This window comes from Drosophila virilis, chromosome 2, assembly GCF_030788295.1.
Source record: "Drosophila virilis strain 15010-1051.87 chromosome 2, Dvir_AGI_RSII-ME, whole genome shotgun sequence".
Lineage (NCBI taxonomy): Eukaryota > Metazoa > Arthropoda > Insecta > Diptera > Drosophilidae > Drosophila > Drosophila virilis.
Genome location: NC_091544.1, coordinates 17,300,499 through 17,311,988, shown reverse-complemented (window position 1 = coordinate 17,311,988; position 11,490 = coordinate 17,300,499).

Here is an 11,490-nt window from a genome sequence, read left to right as displayed (position 1 = left end):
AGCTTCCCATATTTATATGCACCTGGGCTTGCACCTGGTAAGCCCAATGCAAGTATCATAATAATTTGTATGAACTTAATTGGATCCTTTATCTGTGCAGGTTTGTGTCTGTCATTCTGCTGCAAGGCTGTGCATTTCGCTTCCGGCTCACGACTTTCAAGACTCTTTCGACCAACTGCAGTGCGAGCACATAAATTGGGCAAGTCATGTGGACAAGGATAAGAAAATGGCACAGAACAGAGCAGAAGTCGAGAAGGAATTCGCATTTGGTGTGCTGCCGTAAAGTTTAATTAAATTAGTCCAACGATTTATCATGGCTTGGCAATCGCTTAAAAAGCCCAGTCGCAAAACGAGAAAATGCTTAAAACTCAGCCCGTTGCCCGTTGTCCATGTCCTGGCCCGTGTCCTGGCCGCCCTGTGCGGCGTTGTCGACGAATTAAAAGGTCTGCCAGCACCACAGTTTTTTCCCTCTCTATCTCTCTCTCTCTCTCTCTCTTTATTTGGACTACGCCAGAAGGTCATTCGCTGTGAGTTATGGGCCAGAGGCACGGCCGCTGCCGTTGGTCTTGGCCACGTACTCTAATGGGCTGCATAAAACGCCAGGCAGGACGTGAAGGGGGGCCACTGGGCACTGGGCAGTCGAACCAGCGCCAAAATTCTAAATGAAACGAGCGAAATTGTAAAAATTATTTTAGCCTCGTTTTTGTGTGCGCTTTCTTTTAGGTCAAAAATGTCTGCGCGTCATTTGTTTTCAATTTGCGCGCAGCGCTGAGCATTTCATTTGATGTTCGCCTCTGCCACGCCCACAACTCACTATGCTGCAAGTGAGGTTAGGGGAAAACTAGTTGGCTCCCGGACGCTCATATTTTCACTTAGCCAACGCTGGCGAAATGGCTTCATCGGGAGCGGAAGACGACTGTAAAAGACGCCATGAAACTAACGCCTCGAGCTCTGCTAAGAGGACCACGCGGAGCGATTCGCACGGAGCGAGATGCACCGGATGCACAAGTAATTTTCAGCTGCCACAGCCGCTCGCTGTGCCATGTCCTGGCTGAGAGTTTTTGAAGCATTTTTATGTTGCCTGCTAAACGAAGTGTGGGTTGTTGTGCGTTGTTGTTGAGTGGTTGTGTGTGTTTGTGTGTATGTGTGTACGTTAAATTTCACATAAATTCAGAGCGGCCATGGCCAACTTAACTTTATCCGCGGATGTTGTTGCTGTCGCTGTTTGTTGTTGCTTTTGGGCTGTGCACATAAATTTGGTTTAAATTAAACAAGCATAATTGCATGCCAGCTTGACTGCTGCACTCTGTATATGCATTTCAGTTTCAGATGCAGGCACAGATACAGATACACAGATATACAGATACAGATACAAATGCAGTTGCAGTTACAGATACAGATACAGCTACAACAATTCCAGCTGCGCTCGTTACGCGCACATACTCAATTATGAATTAGCATTCATTCAAAGTGTAATTAAAATCCCAAAACCCCATCTAACTACCGACCAAGTGCCCAGATAAGCCAAGCGCCACAATACAACCATTAGACCTATCTATAAGTGTATCTGGGGGGACACTTCTGCTGCGTTCCTCGCTGAATTTATGTAAATGGTCATTTCGAATATCCACTGCGAGCGGCGAACAGTGCGGAACATTAATGCAAACGACACATGCGAAGTGCATTAAAGAATTAATTAGTTCGCGTGCTATATACGAGTGCATAAAAATATTTGATGGCATCTGCGTCACAGATACAGGATAATTGCCGCATTGAATGAATCTGTAGATCAACCCTTTTCCAAATTAAACAATTTAAAGTAGATCCATGAAAGACGCGGGAATCAAAGTGGCATCTCTTTGGAAGTTCTCAGTGCCCTTCTTATGCTTCTAGTCCAAATGCTTCTTCATTATTATTCTTATTATTCTTGATAAGTTAGAAAAACTTCCAGTTTATATGTATATGCATAAATCTATTATACTAGGTGCCACCACCCTAGGCGGGGATTCGAATCTCGGTCTTCAGTTGCCCAGGCCACTTGGAGAACGCATCTACACATAAATGTTATAAAATAATTGTAAAACTGTCTACGTAGAAAACATCTATGTTACTTAATTGAGGGGCGTCAATGCGAGAACGAGTTGTCCAGGCTTAAATAACTTTTGCAAGTCGAGATGAATATTGAGCTATCAATAAAGTTGCGCGGAAAATGGAGAATAGGCGCTGCCACGCCCAGCGCGAATGCCACAAGCGATGCTCGGCGGGTGAAATAAAATAAAATGAACGCAAATTATATGCAAATTGTATGCAGCAGCCTGGGAGGCGGGTTAGCAGAACGACTAGGACGACAAGAAGCAAAAGTGGAAAGTCCAGACACACCTCTAACCCCATGTCCAGGCAGCCAGCCACATCGGCATTAGCATCAGACAGAAACATAAATACGCAAACATAAAAACAGACGCAGACAGCTCCACCTTCTGCTGCTAGCACCCCCAATTTACCCGCACCCGCTGCCTATCCCAAGCCCAACTGCCGACTCCTAACTCCCGCTTTCCGCCTCCTTCCTCCTGCTTAAAGGACTAGCGCAAAAATACGCAATTGCAGATGCGACGATGATGCTGGCGATTGCGCCAGTTTATTTATATACGGCTGCACAGTCGTGCGGGTGTGGATATATGTGTATATGTGTCTGTGTGTGTGTGTGCAAGGATTGGGATTGAGATTGGGATTGGCTTCCCTCCCATCGCTGCACACTCGTACAGTGATGGCAACATTTTAATGTAGCCCAGCACACGGCCATGAATCTCGTGGCATGATGCGGGCTAGCCAAGTGGCAGTACGCAGCACGCAGTACGCAGGACACAAGAACGTGGCGCATTTTGATGTTGATAGATACAGCAGCAGTTCCAGGGCCAGCTCCTGCTTCAAGTTTAGCTGAACCTTGTGATGTGCGCAGCGATAAAGAGAAGCGTGCGATGCATGCTAAGTATAATGAAACTCTTAAAGCAAATAATCTTCTTGCTACCTAGTCATATCCCAGTTACCCCGAGCGCTCCATTTAGGTCCTGCGCGGGCTTATACCCGCGCGTTTAGTTATCACAGGGACATTCATTACACAGCAGATTTTGCTAGATTTTCGCTAGATAAATTGCATATCATTTGGCATCGGATTTTGGCTTTTGGCTTCAAGCTGAAAGCAGCAGCAGAGTTGGCGCCACAGCCGAATCCACGCTTGGTTCAGCTATCCAGCAAATTTTGATCATTATGGACATTTATTTGATTTATGTTTGCCACAAAATTGTTGGACAGCAACGAAAAAATACAACCCAACATTTAATTTAGCAAAGTGCAAACCCAAATTTTGGCTGCCTTAAGCTGTAGATGGGAATATTTAAGCCGTAGACAGCCATTGCTGAAGTTTAAGAAATGCTTATAGATAAGTCATATCAAATATTAATAGAATTTTAGAGACATAAACATTATTTTAATAGAAATACGTAAATATGTACTTACCCAAAATGCATATATATTAGTAGCAAGGGAGTCTGTCTCTTATATACACATCACTAGAAAGAAAAAAGAACAAAATAGTAGAGAGCGGGTTATATTAAGGGCAGCAAAAATAAAGAAAAAACAGTTTTTTTTGTAATGTAGTGGAAGGTCAACTTGGTTAACATAACGAGAACACATACAAAAAGACAAATGTACACTCACATTCATTCATATATATATAATTATATACATACAAATAGATACAAACACAAAATCGACAGAAATCTGCCAGGTGCCCTGAACTTCTTTTATCTTCAAGCTTGAAGCTTAATTTAAACCCAGCTATCACTTATTTAGTAAGCAAAGGGATATATTATAGAAAACTGCTCTGATCTTTTTACCTATTTCAATGGGTTCCGGATATAAAAATGTTTATTAGATCAGAAAACAAGTTATAACAAAAGTTTGAGAGTATGTTAATCTTTCAAACGTGAGAATCGCATAGAAGGGTGAAAAGCCTTTTGATAGCTTTTACTTTTTCCAATACATTAAATAGGCACACTAAATATTCTTTATTGGTCTTTGACGATTTATTTCTTATTTTAAAATAAATTTAAGCTAGTTTTTAATATTCCAGTCTAAACAGCCCAACTAACTAAATGGGAAACTATGCAATGATAAAAACTTAGTTCACATTTATCAATTTCACTCCCACGCATTTCTAACAAATTCGAAGCTCATTAGTAGCCCATTTCAGGAGCTCTCAAATGTCAAGTGAGTGGTAAATTGTACTTAACACAAATGGTGCATGGAGCTCATTCATATTTGTGTTTATTTGTTAAATGTTTCGTGCGATATGTTTCTTCGCCTTGTCACTTCCTTTGGCTGCCACTTGCTAGTCCTGCGGTGGGTTCTTCGGCCCTGGTGAACGCAATGTGCAGTACACAAAAATGGCGGTTGCACAAAACTTCCGACGTTGCCATGAAAAAGAAAAATAGGAAGGCAAAAATAAAGAAATGGGAGAAATGGCAACCAAATGCGAACCCCTGCAACCGAAACCAAAACCGAAACCACTTCCGCGGAACGTCAACAAAAGGCGTGGCAGGCGAAAGGGGGCGGTGAAAATAAAATGCGCACAGTGCGAAACTCTTAACATGCAAATGTTAAAATTCCAAAAATTTTATTTCACAAAAAGAAATAAAAAGGACAAAGAAGCAGAGCAGCGCGAACGTGATATCGAGGCATGCAATGCAGATAAATGCGCCCAGTTGCGCTGATAGCCACGCCCACTGGCCGTCAAGGAAAAGTTTTAATTTCAGTTGCGGCAGCTGGAAAATTTTAACGGCCCCAAACACACACACACACACACAGCCACAGAAACAGACAGACCCGCACAGCGAATGCATCTGCATTTTAATTGCAAATGGAAACAGTTATCTAAATTGGTTAAAATATTAAAACGATACATGCCCGTTTTTATACATTGCAATCTGTAATGGCCAAATTGCAGCTGCCACAATTCCGAGTTGGGGCTTGCGCAAGGCTAACGCCAAATCGTTGGCGCCAGATGCGATCCAGCAAAAAAGGAAAAAAATTAAAAAGAGCACGGCCGTGTTGCGCTTGGCTAGTAGATACGCTCTGCCAATCCAAAGATTTAGCGAACCATAAATCTATAGTATTTACATAGATACACAATAGTTTCGCTTGTATTTATTATTGCATTGAGCCCAGTTATTTCTATTTGGGAGGGCCTATGCAAGGCTTAGAATCAAATCTTGCTTTATATGCCTTACCTTCTACACTTTACAGACCCGGCTGAAATTGTCGCAGAGTTCAATGGGATCGACGCTATAATCGTACTGGTCCCTTGTGCGATAATATTAGTTTATATACTGCCCGCTCATTATGCCTGCACAGGGACAGTTTTTTGTTTGAAATAAACCCGCATTAACCAGTTATTAATATTTCATGAAGAAGAACCCACCTTAACCAGATATTAATATTTCAAGAAGATTATTTATTCTTCCATCCATTATTTACTTTTTAAAATCCATTGAATTATTAATAGGAATAAAAACAAATTGAGGTTTGTTATGATCTATGCTATCCGACTAGCTGACTTTGCTACATTGAAATCGTTTGTATAGATGGGATGGTAAAAGAAGCTGCTTTTAATATCTATATTATAATTCTTTGAATAGATAGCTGACTTTTCTGTATTAGAATGCATAGTAAATAATATGACCAATTGAAGTCCAAAAGAATTCTATTCTATTCGAGATTTAAGCTGCTTTCAGTAGCTGACTTTTCTGCACACATTAGCATGAACTATACCCTTTTGGGCTCTATTCTGCACACATTAGCATGAACTATACCCTTTTGGGCTCTATTCTGTTTATAGGGTAAAATAGAAAAGTGCGTTGCAAAAATTTGGTGCTTTGCCAAAAATGTTCCATTCGCGCACTCATTCACATTCCTGGCCCAAGGACTTTTCGTTCTTGACTTGTTCCGGTTCTGCGAGTGGCATCGCAACGCCCCTTTAAGATTTAGACGCAGATGCAAATGCCTGGCCAAGGACTGGATAAAGTTTTCATTTGAAAGGATGAGACAAGTTCTGAATGCAAATCAGAATTTGCTGTTGATGTTCTGTGAACGCTGCGGAAGCCAAGCAAGCTGCTGCTGTCGTTGTTTGCCAATCGCCAAGGCAATTAGTTAAATTTATTATTTGAGCACGCACCGCAACCGCAGCAGCAGCAAAAGCAGCAGCAACAGCAAAAGCAGCAGCAGCAGCAGCATGCGACCAATTCCAAAATTCAAAGCCAAACCCAAACCCAACCAAAAGCCCCGACCAGAAGCCATGCGTCAGCGGCAAAGCAGCTTCCATTTGTCTCCACGCGCTGGGATTAATGACAAGAAGCGAGCCGAGCGACCCACGAGACAGCCTCAGCTTGCCAGGACATGCATGAAAATTGTCATTCAGTGTATTCCCCGACCCGCCTTGCCCCAATCACAATTTTTCACTGCCTAGCAAATGTTTGGCTTTAAGCATACGGCCCACAGACTAATTCGTTTTTATGCTTGACGCATTTAATAAAATAAAATATTTAAATTATTATTTATTGATGCGTTTTTCACGCAACGCAATTTGTTGGTAACTTTTTTTTTCAGCTTTCCCTGGAACTTTTCCCTGGCCTCGTGTGTGTGTCGAATATTGGCGAATGCATTCATCTATAAATTGCGCATCATAAATCAAAGGCGAGCGCTGAATTAATGCTCCACTAGACCCATCGATAATTCATTACTAATTTATCTTCTCAAACACAAACAGATATCTGCATTAATTACAATGCAATTACTTATACACACGTCGCGTTATATATGACCATAATTAGCTGGTCGGCATGTGTGTGAGTGGGTGATGGGCGTGGCAATTAACATTTACATGTGCTACTTATCAAAAGCAAAACAAAAGGCCACAAACATTACGACTTTTGATAATCAACTAAATACCAGACGGCTTTATAATAGCAGACAGTCAATATGGGTTTAGGAGATGAATTCTGATTAAAGAACTGGGTTTGCGTATTGCTTGGGCGACTTACAAAGGCCCCAATTCGCATAATAATCATTCGCTGTGTATATTAGCTCTACCTTGGATAGATAATTTATAATCATGCCCATATATAACCACACGCAAAGTGATCCTCGCATGCAGGCAACTGAACAACGAGAATGCGAGGATGCTTGCTCGAATCGATCATAATATAAATATAAAAATAATACATAATTTTAATAAATTATATTATAAAATTATAAAAATAATAAACTTATTTTCTGGACTAAAGCCCATCCTCATTAGTCGTATTTCATACAAAAATAACAATAGCAATAATAAAATTAAAATAATAATAATAATTAAAAATAAGATAAAATACTGCATTATGATCCTTAAGCCTGTCTCTGCAGCGAGGCAGAAAGAGTTTCGAGCATTTGCGGGATTAAAGAGCTCGTTGCTAAGCACTGCAACATGTGTTTCGCGCTCTGTTTAGATTTATGAAAAACTACGCACAAAGCAAATAAGAGAAGAAAACAACTCAAAAAACATCTCGAGCATAGAAGCATAACCAAAAATCGAGCATAGAATTTTCAATTGTGTTTCAACTTTGTTCTCAAAGCTTAATCCAGTTATTTGATTCAACTGCAATCATTTCAATTAAAATGAATGTTTGATTTCAAATATTTTTCATGAATAATATTGATAACTACGCCAAATTATTTAAATATGCCATAATTAATAAATGTGATGAAGGTCATATCTCCGCGGGGAGTTATGTCGTTTTGGAACGTCATATCTCCACGCGGAGTTATGTCGTTTTGAAACGTCATATCTCCGCGCGGAGTTTTGTCGTTTTAGAACGTCATATCTCCACGCGGAGCTATGTCGTTTTGGAACGTCATATCTCCACGCGGAGTTATGTCGTTTTGGAACGTTATATCTCCGCCCGGAGTTATGTCGTTCCAAAACGACATTTCGACGTTCGCACCGACCTCGATCGCGCGGAGTTATGTCGTTTTGGAACGTCATATCTCCGCGCGGAGTTATGTCGTTTTAGACCGTCATATCACCGCGCAGTGTTATATCGTTTTGGAATGTCATATCTCCGCGCGGAGCTATGTCGCTTTGGAACGTCATATCTCCGCGCGGAGTTATGTCGCTTTGGAACGTCATATCTTCGCGCGGAGTTATGTCGTTTTGGAACGTCATATCTCCGCGCGGAGTTATGTCGTTTTAGAACGTCATATCTCCGCGGGGAGTTCTGTCGTTTTGAAACGTCATATCTCCGCGCGGAGCTATTACCCGAGATATAAAAGAAAAAATCATCGAAAAAGTTTCAATTTTCGCACCGACCTCGATTTTGAAAAAAAATCGTGATTAAGGTCACATCTCCGCGGGGAGTTCTGTCGTTTTGGAACGTCATATCTCCAGGAAAAAGTTTCGATTTTCGCACCGACCTCTATTTTGAAAAAAAGCGTGATGAAGGTCATATCTCCACGGGGAGTTATGTCGTTTTGGAACGTCATATCTCCACGCGGAGTTATGTCGTTTTGGAACGTCATATCTCCGCGCGGAGTTATGTCTCTTTGGAACGTCATATCTCCGCGCGGAGTTATGTCGTTTTGAAACGTCACATCTCCGCGGGGAGTTCTGTCGTTTTGGAACGTCATATCTCCAGGAAAAAGTTTCAATTTTCGTACCGACCTCTATTTTGAAAAAAATCGTGATGAACTCCCCGCGGAGATATGACGTTTCAAAACGACATTGCTCCGCGCGGAGATATGACGTTCCAAAGAGACATAACTCCGCGCGGAGTTCCAAAACGACATAACTCCGCGCGGAGATATGACATTCCAAAACGACATAACTCCGCGCGGTGATATGACGTTCTAAAACGACATAACTCCGCGCGGAGATATGACGTTCCAAAACGACATAACTCCGCGCGATCGTAGTCGGTGCGAAAGTCGAAATGTCGTTTTGGAACGACATAACTCCGGGCGGAGATATAACGTTCCAAAACGACATAACTCCGCGTGGAGATATGACGTTCCAAAACGACAGAGATATGACGTTCCAAAACGACCTTCATCACGCTTTTTTTCAAAATAGAGGTCGGTGCGAAAATCGAAACTTTTTCCTGGAGATATGACGTTCCAAAACGACATAACTCCCCGCGGAGATATGACGTTTCAAAACGACATAACTCCGCGCGGAGATATGACGTTTCAAAACGACATAACTCCGCGCGGAGATATGACGTTTCAAAACGACATAACTCCGCGTGGAGATATGACGTTCCAAAGAGACATAACGCCGCGCGGAGATATGACGTTCCAAAACGACATAACTCCGCGTGGAGATATGACGTTCCAAAACGACATAACTCCCCGCGGAGATATGACCTTCATCGCGCTTTTTTTCAAAATAGAGGTCGGTGCGAAAATCGAAACTTTTTTCTGGAGATATGACGTTCCAAAACGACAGAACTCCCCGTGGAAATGTGACCTTCATCACGATTTTTTTCAAAATCGAGGTCGGTGCGAAAATCGAAACTTTTTCCTGGAGATATGACGCTCCAAGACGACAGAACTCCCCGCGGAGATGTGACCTTAATCACGATTTTTTTCAAAATCAAGGTCGGTGTGAAAATCGAAACTTTTTCCTGGAGATATGACGTTCCAAAACGACATAACTCCCCGCGGAGATATGACCTTCATCACGCTTTTTTCAAAATAGAGGTCGGTGCGAAAATCGAAGCTTTTTCCTGGAGATATGACGTTCCAAACCGACAGAACTCCCCTCGGTGATGTGACCTTAATCACGATTTTTTTCAAAATCAAGGTCGGTGTGAAAATCGAAACTTTTTTCTGGAGATATGACGTTCCAAAACGACAGAACTCCCCGTGGAAATGTGACCTTCATCACGATTTTTTTCAAAATCGAGGTCGGTGCGAAAATCGAAACTTTTTCCTGGAGATATGACGCTCCAAGACGACAGAACTCCCCGCGGAGATGTGACCTTAATCACGATTTTTTTCAAAATCAAGGTCGGTGTGAAAATCGAAACTTTTTCCTGGAGATATGACGTTCCAAAACGACATAACTCCCCGCGGAGATATGACCTTCATCACGCTTTTTTTCAAAATAGAGGTCGGTGCGAAAATCGAAACTTTTTCCTGGAGATATGACGTTCCAAAACTACATAACTCCGCGCGGAGATATGGCGTTCCAAAGCGACATAACTCCGCGCGGAGATATGACGTTCCAAGGCGACATAACTCCGCGCTGAGATATGACATTCCAAAACGACATAACTCAGCGCGGTGATATAACGTTCCAAAACGACATAACTCCGCGCGTCGTTTTGGAACGTCATATCTCCGCGCGGAGTTATGTCGTTTTAGAACGTCATATCTCCAGGAAAACGTTTCGATTTTCGCACCGACCTCGATTTTGAAAAAAAAACGTGATGAAGGTCATATCTCCGCGGGGAGTTATGTCGTTTTGGAACGTCATATCTCCACGCGGAGTTATGTCGTTTTGGAACGTCATATCTCCGCCCGGAGTTATGTCGTTCCAAAACGACATTTCGACTTTCGCACCGACCTCGATCGCGCGGAGTTATGTCGTTTTGGAACGTCACATCTCCGCGCGGAGTTATGCCGTTTTAGAACGTCATATCACCGCGCGGAGTTATGTCGTTTTGGAATGTCATATCTCCGCGCGGAGTTATGTCGCTTTGGAACGTTATATCTCCGCGCGGAGTTATGTCGCTTTGGAACGTCATATCTCCGCGCGGAGTTATGTCGTTTTGGAACTCCGCGCGGAGTTATGTCTCTTTGGAACGTCATATCTCCGCGCGGAGTTATGTCGTTTTGAAACGTCATATCTCCGCGCGGAGTTATGTCGTTTTGAAACGTCATATCTCCGCGGGGAGTTCTGTCGTTTTGAAACGTCATATCTCCAGGAAAACGTTTCGATTTTAGCACCGACCTCTATTTTGAAAAAAAGCGTGATGAAGGTCATATCTCCGCGGGGAGTTATGTCGTTTTGGAACGTCATATCTCCAGGAAAAAGTTTCGATTTTCGCACCGACCTCTATTTTGAAAAAAAGCGTGATGAAGGTCATATCTCCGCGGGGAGTTATGTCGTTTTGGAACGTCATATCTCCAGGAAAAAGTTTCAATTTTCGCACCGACCTCTATTTCGAAAAAAAGCGTGATGAAGGTCATATCTCCACGGGGAGTTATGTCGTTTTGGAACGTCATATCTCCAGGAAAAAGTTTCGATTTTCCCACCGACCTCGATTTTGAAAAAAATCGTGATTAAGGTCACATCTCCGCGGGGAGTTCTGTCGTTTTGGAACTTCATATCTCCAGGAAAAAGTTTCGATTTTCGCACCGACCTCTATTTTGAAAAAAAGCGTGATGAAGGTCATA